The sequence below is a fragment of the Heterodontus francisci genome, chromosome 36 (genome assembly GCF_036365525.1).
Source record: "Heterodontus francisci isolate sHetFra1 chromosome 36, sHetFra1.hap1, whole genome shotgun sequence".
NCBI lineage: Eukaryota > Metazoa > Chordata > Chondrichthyes > Heterodontiformes > Heterodontidae > Heterodontus > Heterodontus francisci.
The window spans coordinates 21,532,686-21,546,694 of NC_090406.1; the positions used below are offsets into that span (position 1 = coordinate 21,532,686).

General features: G+C 43.8%; 1 protein-coding gene across 6 annotated transcripts in view; it reads left to right on the forward strand.

Annotated features, from left to right (window-relative positions):
* The window catches only part of rexo1 (REX1, RNA exonuclease 1 homolog), a 112,896-nt gene that overhangs the window by 645 nt on the left and 98,242 nt on the right, over nt 1-14,009 (forward strand). The window lies entirely within an intron of this gene.

Sequence of the window (14,009 nt, forward strand, 5' to 3'; positions counted from 1 at the left end):
CGCCAAAGTAAATTATATTCGGTCAATCTGTGTGGTATGAAGATCACGGTTATAATATGAAGTACCTGCGTTTCTGTTTTGTGTAGTTTGCAATTGACTCATTAGGTTAAAAGGGTGTGACACTGCTCAGAAAATGCGTTAAGTATTGATGTAACTTAACCTTAAATATACAATTATAGTGCAGATTTTGCCGTGGTTAAAATTTTTAGCTCAGCAGCCAGTCGAGATCTAAGCAGTTGTTGATGTGATTAACATTATACTCCAAAATAGGTATTCTGGGGCTTTGAATTTGAGAATTGAGCAGTGATGTCCAGCTTTCTTATAGCTCCAATTATAAAGCCTGGAGAACTGATCTATCATTATTGAGCCAATTGTACGTGCAGACAAAGTTCAAGGAAAATATTATCTTTGTACAACACAGAGTAAACTTGGATAAATCCATCTGAGATGCATCAGTAATTTTGCCAGATAGATCAAATGCACTTTTCCCATGCAACAATACTGAAAAGAGCGAGAGGAGATATGCATTTTCCTGACTATAGCATAACTGTTGATGTTTAGACCTCAAAAGCTGACAATTCAGCCCTTTGCCACATTGCCCTGTTTTCTACCCATAACCTTGTATATCCCTCTACTTCAAATATTTATTTTTCTCTTCAAAAATGGTATAATCTCCACCTGAACACTACCTGTGACAAAACATTCCATGCTCCAACAAATCTGTGAAGAAATTTCTCAAAACTTAGTTCATTTGCTTCGTAACTGTTTTAAATTGATGGTCCTTCATCACTTGATTTTCCCCAGAGAAAAGTCTTTCGCTATTCACTCTATCAAAACCACTGTTAAATCTCCGTTTACATTCTCTGTTCCAATGGAAATAATCGCAGTATCTCTCGTCTCTCCTCATGACTTAGCTTCTCATACAAGATATCATTTTAATGAATCTACTCTGTGCACTCAATGGCTTTAATGTATATTCTATAACGATGCACCCAAAACTGCATTGTGATCCTGAAGTGCTGTAACTGGTAAGGCTATGGACCAGGTGCTGGAAGGTGGGATTAGATAGGGCGGCTATTTTTTTTGGCCAGCGCGAATGCGATGGGCTGAATGGCCTCCTTCTGTGCCATAATTTTTCTACGGTTCTATGATCCCAAATATTGTCATGTGCAAATTTATCGTTACTACTTTGGTCTTGTACTCTATGCTCCCATTTATAAAACCCATTACTAGTGGCCTTTTTTTAAAAAGCTCTGTTTACCCCTACTTGCAATTTCAAGGAATTACATATTTGAATCCATATATGGAGGTACTTGTGACACATGATCTGACATTTGTTCTTAAATGGGGGCGGTGACCTTTTGTGATATGGTTAAAAAGTGAGGCTACATCAGAGTGCTGGTTATCTGGAGCTGCAGGGCACTAGTGAAATAAGTGGTAAAAATATTTTTCAAAATTTACAGGAAACGGGAAAGCTTTGGATAAGTGTCAGCCAATGCTCATGTTTCTTTACACCGTTCTGCAGCATTCAATTGAGTGTATATTCTCAACCCTTTTTCTTTGTTTAAGGCATTGCACACAGTTCTGCACTAAATTTAATATACCACCTATCTGTTTGTTGTCGTCTTGAAGACTTTACAATCCACCTTATTCCTTGTCTTTTCCCAAACTTTGTGTCATTGGCAAATGTTGATATTTTTCTCCCAATACTCCAATCTAAATCATCTAATTGTGTCTGAACAAAAATAAATACGCTACTGATTTCTGGGATCTGGCACTTCCAACCTTTGTGCAACCTGAGCAGCATCTGTTAACCATAACTTTCCTGTTCATTAGCAAGCCCTCTATTCATTTGATTATTTCCTGGTATACCACTCATCTGCATTTTTGGTAACAAGTCTCCTGAGACACATTATGGAATGCCCCTGAAATTCCATATGCAGTACATTTACTTGTATTCTCTTGATCCAATTGGTCACTTCTGAAATTGTTTAAATTTGTCAAACACGTCCTTTCCATTAACAAATCTGTGCAGGCTATTGGTTAACCTGTTGAGGATCTCTCTACCTTGAAGCTAAATTCAAATTTTTCTTCTGTTAAGAGTCACTGGGCTATATGACACTGAAATCCTGTATTGCATGCATTAATTCTAATTTTTTGTCACTTCCTGAGTATTGTAACTTGCTTTGATGGAGGTACTTGTGACGCATGATCTGACATTTGTTCTAAAGTGGGGGCGGTGACCTTTTGTGATATGGTTAAAAAGTGAGGCTACATCAGAGTGCTGGTTATCTGGAGCTGCAGGGCACTAGTGAAATAAGTGGTAAAAATATTTTTCAAAATTTACAGGAAATGGGAAAGCTTTGGTTAAGTGTCAGCCAATGCTCAGTGGTAGCACACTTGTCTGTATCAGAAGGTTGTGGGTTCAAACCCCACTTCAGCGACTTGAACACATAATATAGGCTGACACTTTGGTATAGTATCAAGGGTGTGCTGCACTGCAAGTGTCACCTTTCAGATTCAATGTTCAACCAAAACACAGTGTGCCATTTCTGTGGGCGTGATGCATCCCATTCTGCTGGCCAATGTTTATCTCTAAACTGTCACCAAATAGATTATTGGTTCATCAATTTTATTGCTATTTGTGGAAGCTTGACGTACTTTAGAGTCATAGTCATAGAGAGATACAGCACCGAAACAGGCCCAACGAGTCCACGCCGACCATCAACCATCCATTTATACTAATCCTACATTAATGCGGGTAGGCGGTAGCATAGTGGTATTATCACTGACCACCTCCAGGCGCGTATCCATTGTCTCTCGAGATAAGGAGGCCCAAAAGAAAGAAAGAAAGTAACCCAGAGACCCAGGGTATTGATCTGGAGACATGTATTCAAATCCCACCACAGCAGAATCTCCACCTGAACACTACCTGTGACAAAACATTAAATGCTCCAACAAATCTGAAGAAATTTCTCAAAACTTAGTTCATTTGCTTCGTAACTTCCAGAAGGTGGAATTTGAATTTAATTAATAAATCTGGAATTAAAAGCCAGTCTAATGATGGCCATGTCGATTGTTGTAAAAACCCACCTGGTTCACTAATGTCCTTTAGGGAAGGAAATCTGCTGTCCTTACCTAGTCTGGCCTACATGTGATTCCAGACCCACAGCAATGTGGGTAACTCTTACATGCCCTCTGAAATGGCCGAACAAGCCTAACCGCTACAAAGTTAATTGTCAGTTATACCTAACTGCTACAAAGTCAATAAAAAGGAATGAAACCGGACGGACCACCCGGCATCGACCCAGGCACCGGAAACGACAACGGCAAACCCAGCCCTGTCGACCCTGCAAAGTCCTCCTTAGTAACATCTGGGGGCTTGTGCCAAAGTTGGGAGAGCTGTCCCACAGACTAGTCAAGCAACAGCCTGACTTAGTCATACTCACGGAATCATACCTTACAGACAATGTCCCATACACTGCAGTAGTTATCCCTGGGTATGTCCTGTCCCACCGGCAGGACAGACCCAGCAGAGGTGGCAGGACTATGGTCTACAGTAGGGAGGGAGTTGTCCTGGGAGAACTCAACATCGACTCTGGACCCCATGAAGTCTCATGGCATCAGGTCAAACATGGACAAGGTAACCTTCTACTGATTACCACCTACTGCCCTCCCTCAGCTGCTGAGCCGGTACTCCTCCATGTTGAACACCACTTGGAGGAAGCACTGAGGGTGACAAGGGCACAAAATGTACTCTGGGTGGGGGACTTCAATGTCCATCATCAAGAGTGGCTCGGTAGCACCACTACTGACCGAGCTGGCCAAGTACTAAAGGACATAGCTGCTAGACTGGGTCTGCGGCAGGTGGTGGGGGAACCAACATGAGGGAAAAACATACTTGATCTCGTCCTCACCAATCTGCCTGCCGCAGATGCTTCTCTCCATGACTGTATTGGTAGGGGTGACCACCGCACAGTCCTTGTGAAGATGAAGTCCCGCCTTCACATTGAGGATACCGTCCATCATGTTGTGTGGCGCTATCACCGTGCTAAATGGGATAGATTTCGAACAGATCTAGCAATGCAAAACTGGGCATCCATGAGGCACTGTGGGCCATCAGCAGCAGCAGAATTGTACTCAACCACAATCTGTAACCTCATGGCCCGGCATATCCCCCACTCTACCATTACCATCAAGCCAGGAGACCAACCCTGGTTCAATGAAGAGTGCAGGAGGGCATGCCAGGAGCAGCACCAGGCATACCTCAAAATGAGGTGTCAACCTGGTGAAGCTACAACCCAGGACTACTTGCATGCCAAACTGCATAAGCAGCATGCAATAGACCGAGCTAAGTGATCCCATAACCAACGGATCAGACATAAGCTCTGCAGTCCTGTCACATCCAGTCGTGAATGGTGGTGGACAATTAAACAACTAACTTGGGGAGGTGGCTCCACAAATATTCCCATCCTCAATGATGGGGGAGCCCAGCACATTAGTGCGAAAGATAAGGCTGAAGCATTTGCAACAATCTTCAGTCAGAAGTGCCGAGTTGATCCATCTTGGGGCCCCCTCCTGAAGTCCCCATCATTACAGATGCCAGACGTCAGTCAATTTGATTCACTCCGCGTGATGTCAAGAAACGACTGAATGCACTGGATACTGCAAAGGCTATGGGTCCTGACAATATTCCGGCAATAGTACTGAAGACCTGTGCTTCAGAACTTCCTGCCACCTTAGCCAAGCTGTTCCAGTATAGATACAACACTGGCATCTACCCGGCAATGTGGAAAATTGCCCAGGTATGTCCTGTACACAAAAAGTAGGACAGGTCCAACCTGTCCAGTTACCCCCCATCAGTCTACTCTCAATCATCAGTAAAGTGATGGAAGGTGTCATCAGCACTGCCATCAAGCAGCACTTGCTCAGTTTGGGTTCCGCCAGGGCCACTCAGCTTCTGACCTCATTACAGCCTTGGTTCAAACATGGACAAAAGAGCTGAACTCGAGGTGAGGTGAGAGTGTCTGCCCTTGACATCAAGGCAGCATTTGACCGTGTATGGCATCAAGGAGCCCTAGCAAAACTGAGGTCAGTGGGAATAGGGGGAAGACTCTGCTGGTTGGAGTCATACCTAGCACAAAGGAAGATGGCTGTAGTTGTTGGAGGTCAATCATCTGAGCTCCAGGACATCACTTCAGGAGTTCCTCAGGGTAGTGTCCTAGGCTCAACCATCTTCAGCTGCTTCATCAATGACCTTCCTTCAATCATAAGGTCAGAAGTGGGGATGTTCGCTACTGACTGCACAATGTTCAGTACCATTCGCGACTCCTCAAATACTGAAGCAGTCCGTGTAGAAATGCAGCAAGACCTGGACAATATCCAGGCTTGGGCTGATAAGTGGCAAGTAACATTCGCGCCACATAAGTGCCAGGCAGTGACCATCTCCAACAAGAGAGAATCTAACCATCTCCCCTTTACATTCAATGGCATTACCATCGCGGAATCCCCCACTATCAACATCCTAGGGGCTACCATTGACCAGAAACTGAACTGGAGTAGCCATATATATACCGTGGCTACAAGAGTAGGTCAGAGGCTAAGAATCCTGCGGCGAGTAACTCACCTCCTGACTCCCCAAAGCCTGTCCACCATCTACAAGGCACAAGTCAGGAGTGTGATGGAATGATCTCCACTTGCCTGGATGGGTGTAGCTCCAACAACATTCAAGAAGCTCGACACCATCCAGAACAAAGCAGCCCGCTTGATTGGCACCCCATCCACAAACATTCACTCCCTCCACCACCAGCGCACTGTGGCAGCCGTGTGTACCATCTACAAGATGCACTGCAGCAACGCACCACGGCTCCTTAGACAGCACCTTCCAAACCCGCGACCTCTGCCACCTTGAAGGGCAAGAACAGCAGATGCATGGGAACATCACCACCTGCAAGTTCCCCTCCAAGTTACACACCATCCTGACTTGGAACTATATCGCTGTTACTTCACTGTCGCTGGGTCAAAATCCTGGAACTCCCTTCGTAACAGGACTGTTAGTGTACCTACCTCACATGGACTGCAGCGGTTCAAGAAGGCAGTTCACCACCACCTTCTCGAGGGCAATAAATGCTGGCATAGCCAGTGATGTCCACATCCCATGAATGAATTAAAAAAATAAAAATTCCATTTTCCTCTCTCATCCCCACCTTCCCTCCATTCTCCTCCCAGCTACCTACACTAGGGGCAATTTTTTTTTTTACAATAGCCAATTTACCTATCAACCTGCAAGTCTTTGGCATGTGGGAGGAAACTGGAGCACCTGGCGGAAACCCACGTGGTCACAGGGAGAACTTGCAAAGTCCGCACAGGCAGTACCCAGAACCGAATCCGGGTCGCTGGAGCTGTGAGGCTGCGGTGCTAGCCACTGTGCTGCCCTTTGTTTGCTGTGAAGTGTATTGGGATGTCTTGAGGTTGTGGAAGGGGCTATGTAAATGTCATTTCCTTCTTTAGTTAAGACCTTCTGCAAAGTACTTTGTGTTATGTGTAATAATAGCTTGCTTGATAAAACTGCTACATGCTAAATCGGCCTATATTTGGTAATACAAACAGTAATTGTGTTCACAAAATGACCAGAATCATAAAATCACAAGAAATAGGAGCAGGAGTGGGCCATTCAGCCCCTCGAGCCTGCTCTACCATTCAATAAGATCATGGATGATCATTTTGTGGCCTTAAAGCCACTTTCCTGCCTGCCTCCCATAACCCTTGATTCCCTTGTAGGTCAAAAATCTGTCTAATTCAGCATTTAATCTTGTATGTTTCAATAAGACTACCTCTCATTCTTCTAAACACCAATGAGTGCAGGCCTGACCTGCTCAACCTTTCCTCATAAGGCAACCTCTTCATTCCAGGCATCAGCCTCATGAAACTTCTCTGAACTGCTTCCAATGCAAGTATATCTCTCGTTAAGTAAAGAGACCAAAACTGTACACAGTACTCTCGGTGTGGTCTCACATTGCTCTGTACAGTTGTAGCGAGACATCCCTACTTTTATGCTCCATCCCCCTCACAATATATGCCAATGTTCCATTTGCCTTCCTAATTATTTGCTGTACCTGCATGCTAACTTTTTATGATTAATGTGCAAGAACACCCAGATCCCTCTGTACCGCAGCATTCTTAAAAACATGCTGTTTCTAATGTCGTAGACTGTTGCAGAATTTTTTAATATTTGGGTGATTTTATTTATGCACTTCACAGGATCATAGATTCATACAGCGAAGAAGGAGGCTATTCAACCTATCGTGCCTGTGCCAGCACTTTGATGGAGCTATCCAATTACTCCTAATACCTGTAACCCTGCAATTTTTTTTTCCATTTCAAGTATATAACCAATTCCTTTTGAAATTTGCTGTTGAATCTGCTTCCATCTTCCTTTCAGCCAGTACTTTCCGGATCATCGTAGCATGCTGCATGAAAAAAAATCTCTCTTTCCCCCCCTGCTTTTATCATTTATCTTAAATCTGTGTCCTCTGGTTACATACCTACCTACCAGTGGAAACAGTTTCTCCCTATCAACACTATCAAAACCCCTCATAATTTTGAACACCTTCATTAAATTTCCCCATAACCTTCTCTGCTCTAAGAACAATTATCCTGGTTTCTCTAGTCCCTTCACATGGCTGAAGTCTCTCATCCATTGGACTATTCTAGTAAATCTCCTCCACATCCACTCCAAGGTCATGACATCCTTCCTGAAGTGTGGTGCCCAGAATTGGACAGAATACTCAGGCCTAACCAGTGATTTTATAAAGATTTACAATGGCTTCCTTTCTTTTGTGGTCTATACCTCTATTTATAAAGCTAAAGATCTCCTATGTTTTATTTAACAGTCTTATGGACTTGTCCTGCCACTTTAGGGTTTGTGTATGTGATTCCCCAGATCTCTTTGTTCCTGCGCCCATGTTAAAATGTACCATTTAGTTTATATTGCGCCTCCTCATTTTTGGTTCCAAAATGCATCACTTCATACTTCTGCGTTATATTTCATCTGCCATCTGTCTGCCCCATTTACCAGTCTTGTCTGTCCTCCTGAAGTCTGCCGCTATCCTCTTCACTGTTCACTGCATTTCCAAGTTTTGTGTCATGTGCAATCTTTGAATGATGCCCCTATACCCAAGTCCAGGTCATTAACCTATATCAAAAAGAGCAATGGTCCAACCAATCCTGGGGGTATGTGTCTATCCAATCTGGAAAAACACCAATCACCACCATTGTTTGCTTTCTGTCTTGTAAATTTTGTAAATGTGCTGCCACTACCCCTTTAATCCCATGGGCTACAATTTTGTTAGCAAGTCTATTATGTAGTACTCTATCGCGCACTTTTTGCAAGTTCATATACACATCAACTGGATATAGAGGCAATGCAGAAGGTGCAAAAATGGTTTACAAGGCAGATGCAAGAGCTGAGAGGCTGTACCCATCAGAAAAGGATGCCTTGCTCTTTGCCCTGGAGGCCTCCAAGATCATCCGATCCAGAGTCTGCTCTATGGAGCAGGCTGAGATGTCCTCGCATTTCTTCTTCCAAAAGATACAGAGCTCTGCGATCAGTAGCCTGAAGGAAGAAAACCGCTTGGCAATGTCATCACAGCTTAATGTACTAAGGATCAACAAATCCTTTTGTACCAGGCTGTATGACGTGAAGCCCACAGACAGCATGGTGTTCCAGTCCTTCCTGTCCTCTATCATGGAAGTGTAGACAGTACATGGGAGAGTCTGGACAAACCGCTAACTCTGAACGAGCTGACAAAAGCTGTCCGGTCCTTCGATAAGTAAAACACCTGGAAGCGATGCTTACCGGCTGAGTTGTATTTGATTCTCTGACTGGATTGGCCCAGACCTGCTGGAAGGATATAAATCCATGGGGAAAGGCATCATCACCCTCATCTACAAGTGGGAGAGGGAGGGAATTGGAAATTGACGGCCCTTTTCATTGCATAACGTGGATTACAAAGTTCTGTCTAAGGTCATTGCCAATTGGGTCAAGTGTGCTCTGGAGTTGGTGATTCACCCTGATCAGACCTGCACTGAACAGGGCAAGAAGATCTCTGGTAGCCTCGTGCTACTTGCGGATATGATTGTCTGTGTATGGGACGGGGGCGGATATCTGTCTCATCAACTTGGACTAGGAGAAGGCCTTTGACAGAATATCCCTACGTGATGGATGTACTGTCCAAAATGGGGTTTGGGGGAGGGCATCCAGAATTGGTTCCAACTGCTCTACACAACATTAGTAGCGGAGTTTCAATTAATGGGTGGGAATCGGAAAGTTTTCCAATCAAACATGGAGTCAGGCAGGACTGTGCTCTCTCCTCTGTCATGTTCATGTGCTGTTTTGAACCTTTTGCCGACTCCATCAAGAAGGATGGGGGCATAAAGGGGTGACTCCAGGCAGCATAGGCACTCCAGTCAAAGCCTCCCTGTACACTGACGACCTTGCCGTCTTCTGCTCGGATGCGTTGTCAGCTCTCAGACTGATGAGCATCAGCGACCGGTTTGAGCTGGCTTCAGCAGCCAGAGAAAATCACAGCAAGAGCGAGGCCATGATGGAAACTGGACTGACCAATCCTTTGTACCCCTTCGCCATCAGGTCAGACTACCTGAACGTGCTGGGTAAATGGTTTTGAGGGGCCGGGGTGTGCGCCGAAAACGGGAAGGAGCATGTAGCCATAGTGAAACAGACACTGGGCATGTGGGAGCGGCGCTCCCTCTCCATTGCAGGTCATCACGTGCAAGGCACTCTCACTGTTGCTCTACATGGCACAGATCTGGCTCATACCCTGCTCCTGTGCCATGGCAGTCACCGAGCCATCTTCTGCTTTATCTGGTGTTCGAAAATGGACAGTGTCTGCAGGGACACGATGTACAAACTTCTAGGTAAAGAAGGAAATACCGTACTCAATGTCGCCTTCACCCTGATGGCCACCTTTGTTTGTGACTGCATCAAGCTGTACGTAGTACCTCAGTATGCAAATGCCAAGTGTCAAATCCTGCTGCAGTTCTATCTGTCCCTGTGTTGCGAAGGATGGGTCTGGCCACATTGCCACAACACACAGTTCACCTTTTTTCTACTGTTGGCATTTTCAGTCAGTTTCAGAATCTGAAATAAAATGATAAAACAATGACAGCATTGACAACATTAACATTAAAAAAAACTTTTAATTATGCTTCCAGATGTCATTTACAGTTTGCTTCTATCGTGTACACTCAAAGTTTTTAAAGTTGCACAAGGACTTTATTAATGCCCTGTATATTAATTCCAGTGGCAGAAGTGGCTACAATGTCATCAGGAGAAAAGGAAGGTGGGGTGGCAGTGGGTCTGGTAGTATTGATCAAAGATACTGTCCCTACCCTGGAAAGGGATGATGTGTCTGAGGGTTCAAAGGCAGCATCAATTTGGTTAGTTTAGTGGGAGAGGAGCTGTGAGGCTGCTGGGTGTAAACTGCAGAGCATTAATTTTCTAATCTCTCTCTCTCCCCCAAGACTTTTGGCACTGAAGCCAATTGTGGTGTTCCTATATGCAACCTGGCTGAAATCAGTTGGGTCGGCACAGTGGCGCAGTGGTTAGCACCGCAGCCTCACAGCTGCAGCGACCCGGGATCAATTCTGGGTACTGCCTGTGTGGAGTTTGCAAGTTCTCCCTGTGTCTGCGTGGGTTTCCTCCGGGTGCTCCGGTTTCCTCCCACATGCCAAAGACTTGCAGGTTGATAGGTAAATTGGCCATTAGCAATTGCCCCTAGTATAGGTAGGTGGTAGGGAAATATAGGGACAGGTGGGGATGTGGTAGGAATATGGAATTAGTGTAGGATTAGTATAAATGGGTGGTTGATGGTCGGCACAGACTCGGTGGGCCGAAGGGCCTGTTTCAGTGCTGTATCTCTAAACTAAACTCGGCACAGACTAGGAATTTAACCTGTGACTGTCTGACCTGTATGATACAGTTGTGTTGTGGTTACTAAACTAGGTTTTGGAGAAGCTTGTATTTTTGTTAAAATGTTAGTTGAACATTACATCTCAATTTGTCATGCAAGACTCTAAAGTTGCATTTGATTCGTTACCTGCTACTGCATTTTGAAAATCTCAGTACAGCCAAAAGGAAAGCAAGTTTAGAAACAGATAGTGAAATGGGGGACAGTTTTCTGAAGTGTTGTCTGAACACTCTAATTTTAGCATCATACTTCATGTTGAACTGTTTGGGCTGCAGTTACTAAGGGAAGACATCTGACATGCACTCCGATCATTTTACAGAATCACCCATCACCCAGTTTTTATCAGAATCGCCAATCACCCAGATCTCGTGTGTGGTGGGTGCAGATAGTCACTTGTCAGTTAGGCAGATGAATACATCAGTGTTTCATCTGTAAGAGATTTAGATAAATTATCTATCTAATTGGAGAACATCAGTACGGCAAACAAATTCATAGTTACACATAATCAAATGGTGGGGGGAAAGAAAATGTGGCAAAATGTCATTACCCATTTTAAACCTTTTTTTGTAGCTAAAATTGCAGAGGTTTTCTTAAAAGGAAAATCACATTGTCAAGGTTTTCTACTTGTGCAATTATTTCAGCCCTACTTTGCAGTTTATGAAATTCTGAGGACATTAAAAATAAGTGAATTCTATATGGAAATTTCAGCTCGGTGAATCTTATGACTTCCATATATCTTCCTCATAAATAGTTGTATATTTGTAGAGTATATTTCTCTGTACCATTTCATCTCCAGTGGCATTGATTAGAGATAAGCATAGCTTCTTTTCCTGTTTGTTCCCAATATTCTTTTCATCTTTTGTTATTTCTCGCTTCCACTCTTTGATCTCTCAGAAAGCATGTGGAAAAACTTGCAGTTATTGGGAAGATTTTCTTGACTGTCTGTAATGAAATCTTAAACCAATTCTTCCAGAATATTTTTTACAATTTTAATTACAAATCCAAACCTTTTTTACTGCCTTCCAAACACAGAAATGGGAAAAATTATTGCAACCCGTTGTTTCTATATATGTTTGATTCGAATTGCTGCTTTTTGTCTTTTGTCCCTTCTCTCTCACTGTTTTGCCCTTCACACACTTTTTTGTCTTTCTCTATATTTCTACCTGTCTGCCCTTCGCATGGAATCTGAAGCCAGACTCTTGTAATTGCAGCAAAAATGGTGTCCTACTTGGAGGGGTGTGTGACCTTGTGTGTTGCTTTCTTATATTCTTACTTCTTAGTGAAATTATATAGAGCCTTGGTGAGGCTGCACTGGAGTATTGTGTAGTTTTAGTCTCCTTGCCTAAGGAAATATATACTTGCCATAGAGGGAGCGTAACAAAGGTTCACCAAACTAGTTCCTGGGACAGAGGGATTGTCCGATGAGGAAAAATTAAATAGACTGGGCCTTTATTCTCTGGAGTTTAGAAGAATGAGAGGTGATCTCATTCAAACATACACAATTCTTACAGGGTTCAACAGGCTTGATGCAGGAAGGATAGTTCCCCTGGCTGGGGAGACCAGAACCAGGGGGCACAGTCTCAGAATAAGGTGCAGGCCATTTAGGACTGAGATGAGGAGGAATTTCTTCACTTAGAGGGTGGTAAATCTTTCAGAGGACTGTGCAGGCTCAGTCATTGAATATGTTCAAGACTGAAATCGATAGATTTCCACATATTAAAAACATCAAAGAATATAGGGAGAGTGCAGAAAAATGGTGTTGAAGTGGAAGATCAGTTATGATCTCATTGGAGGAGCAGGTTCGAAGGGCTGAATGGCCTACTCCTGCTCCTACTTGTATTTGCATATCTGATGATTATGACCAGGTGCGAAAGAGGTCTAGGGTTCCCTTTCAGCCTTCACCTGGTCTTACTGTAACAGGATTTTTTTTTTTTTAGCTCCCCCTTGGTGAATCCTTGTTCACCGCTTTCCAATTATAAGGCAAAGAAACCAGCACAAACAGGCTTTCTTAGGTTTAAAGAAGAAAAGTAAAAATTTATTAAACTTAAACTCTAATTCGGTTGACGCCTATGGGATATACGACGCGCCCACACTGGCATGCATACGCGATATGCACGTGCAGATAGAGACAGAACAGAGCAGAAGAAATAAAGTGGAAAAGTTTGAGGCAATATCTGAAGGGTTGTCATTACGGTTCTTTGAGCTCACTGTAGAGTCCTTGATTGTAGGTAGATCTTGCTTTTTGTTGGGGCCCAGTATCATCATCAAACCTTGTTCACTTTAGGAGACTTTTCTGTCTTGGGGTTCATGTGTCTTCAGTGGATTCAGAGGCTTGTGAGAAAGAGATGGGAACAGACAGGAGAGAGATCTTTTCAGTCCAGAAGCAAACAGCTTTCTGCCCAAACTGTACAAATTCAAAAAAACTCCGGTTGCCCAACAGGTTAGTCATGTGACTAGCTGGTTTGACCATGTCTGTTTATCTATTCGGCCATCTTGGCAGTCAACCTGGAATGCGAGCTCCCCCACCTTTCAACGTCTGGTGATCAAAAGTCCATTGTGGGTTGCATATCAGGAAATGGCTGCTTTGTCCTTCCAAACACTGTCTGTTAATATACAAACGTCTTTTCCAGCCACGGCTGATCTGTTCTTCAAGTCCTCTCCACACTCCAGTAACTGTTTTAAAAATCAATGTTCATGACAAAATTAATGTGCCTCCTTCTTGGCAGGTGGGGGCCCAGCATGACAATGACCTATGCTCTGTTCATTCCCTTGCACACCAGGCAGAAGTTTGGTAGATGCAAGGGAGGAAATAAATGGCGAGACTGGGGCTGGAATATGATGGTGATAATGGATAGGAAGCTGATGTCGGTCTAGTTCTCCTTTTGATGCAGTTGACCATGAAATTTTTCTCTAGTGCCTCTTTGTCGATGGCGATTTGGGACTGCACTCGTCTGATTCCATCCTTGTCTATCCAGTCAGTCAAAGAATCACCTGCAGTGATCTTTTTTCCTGCTCCTCCAC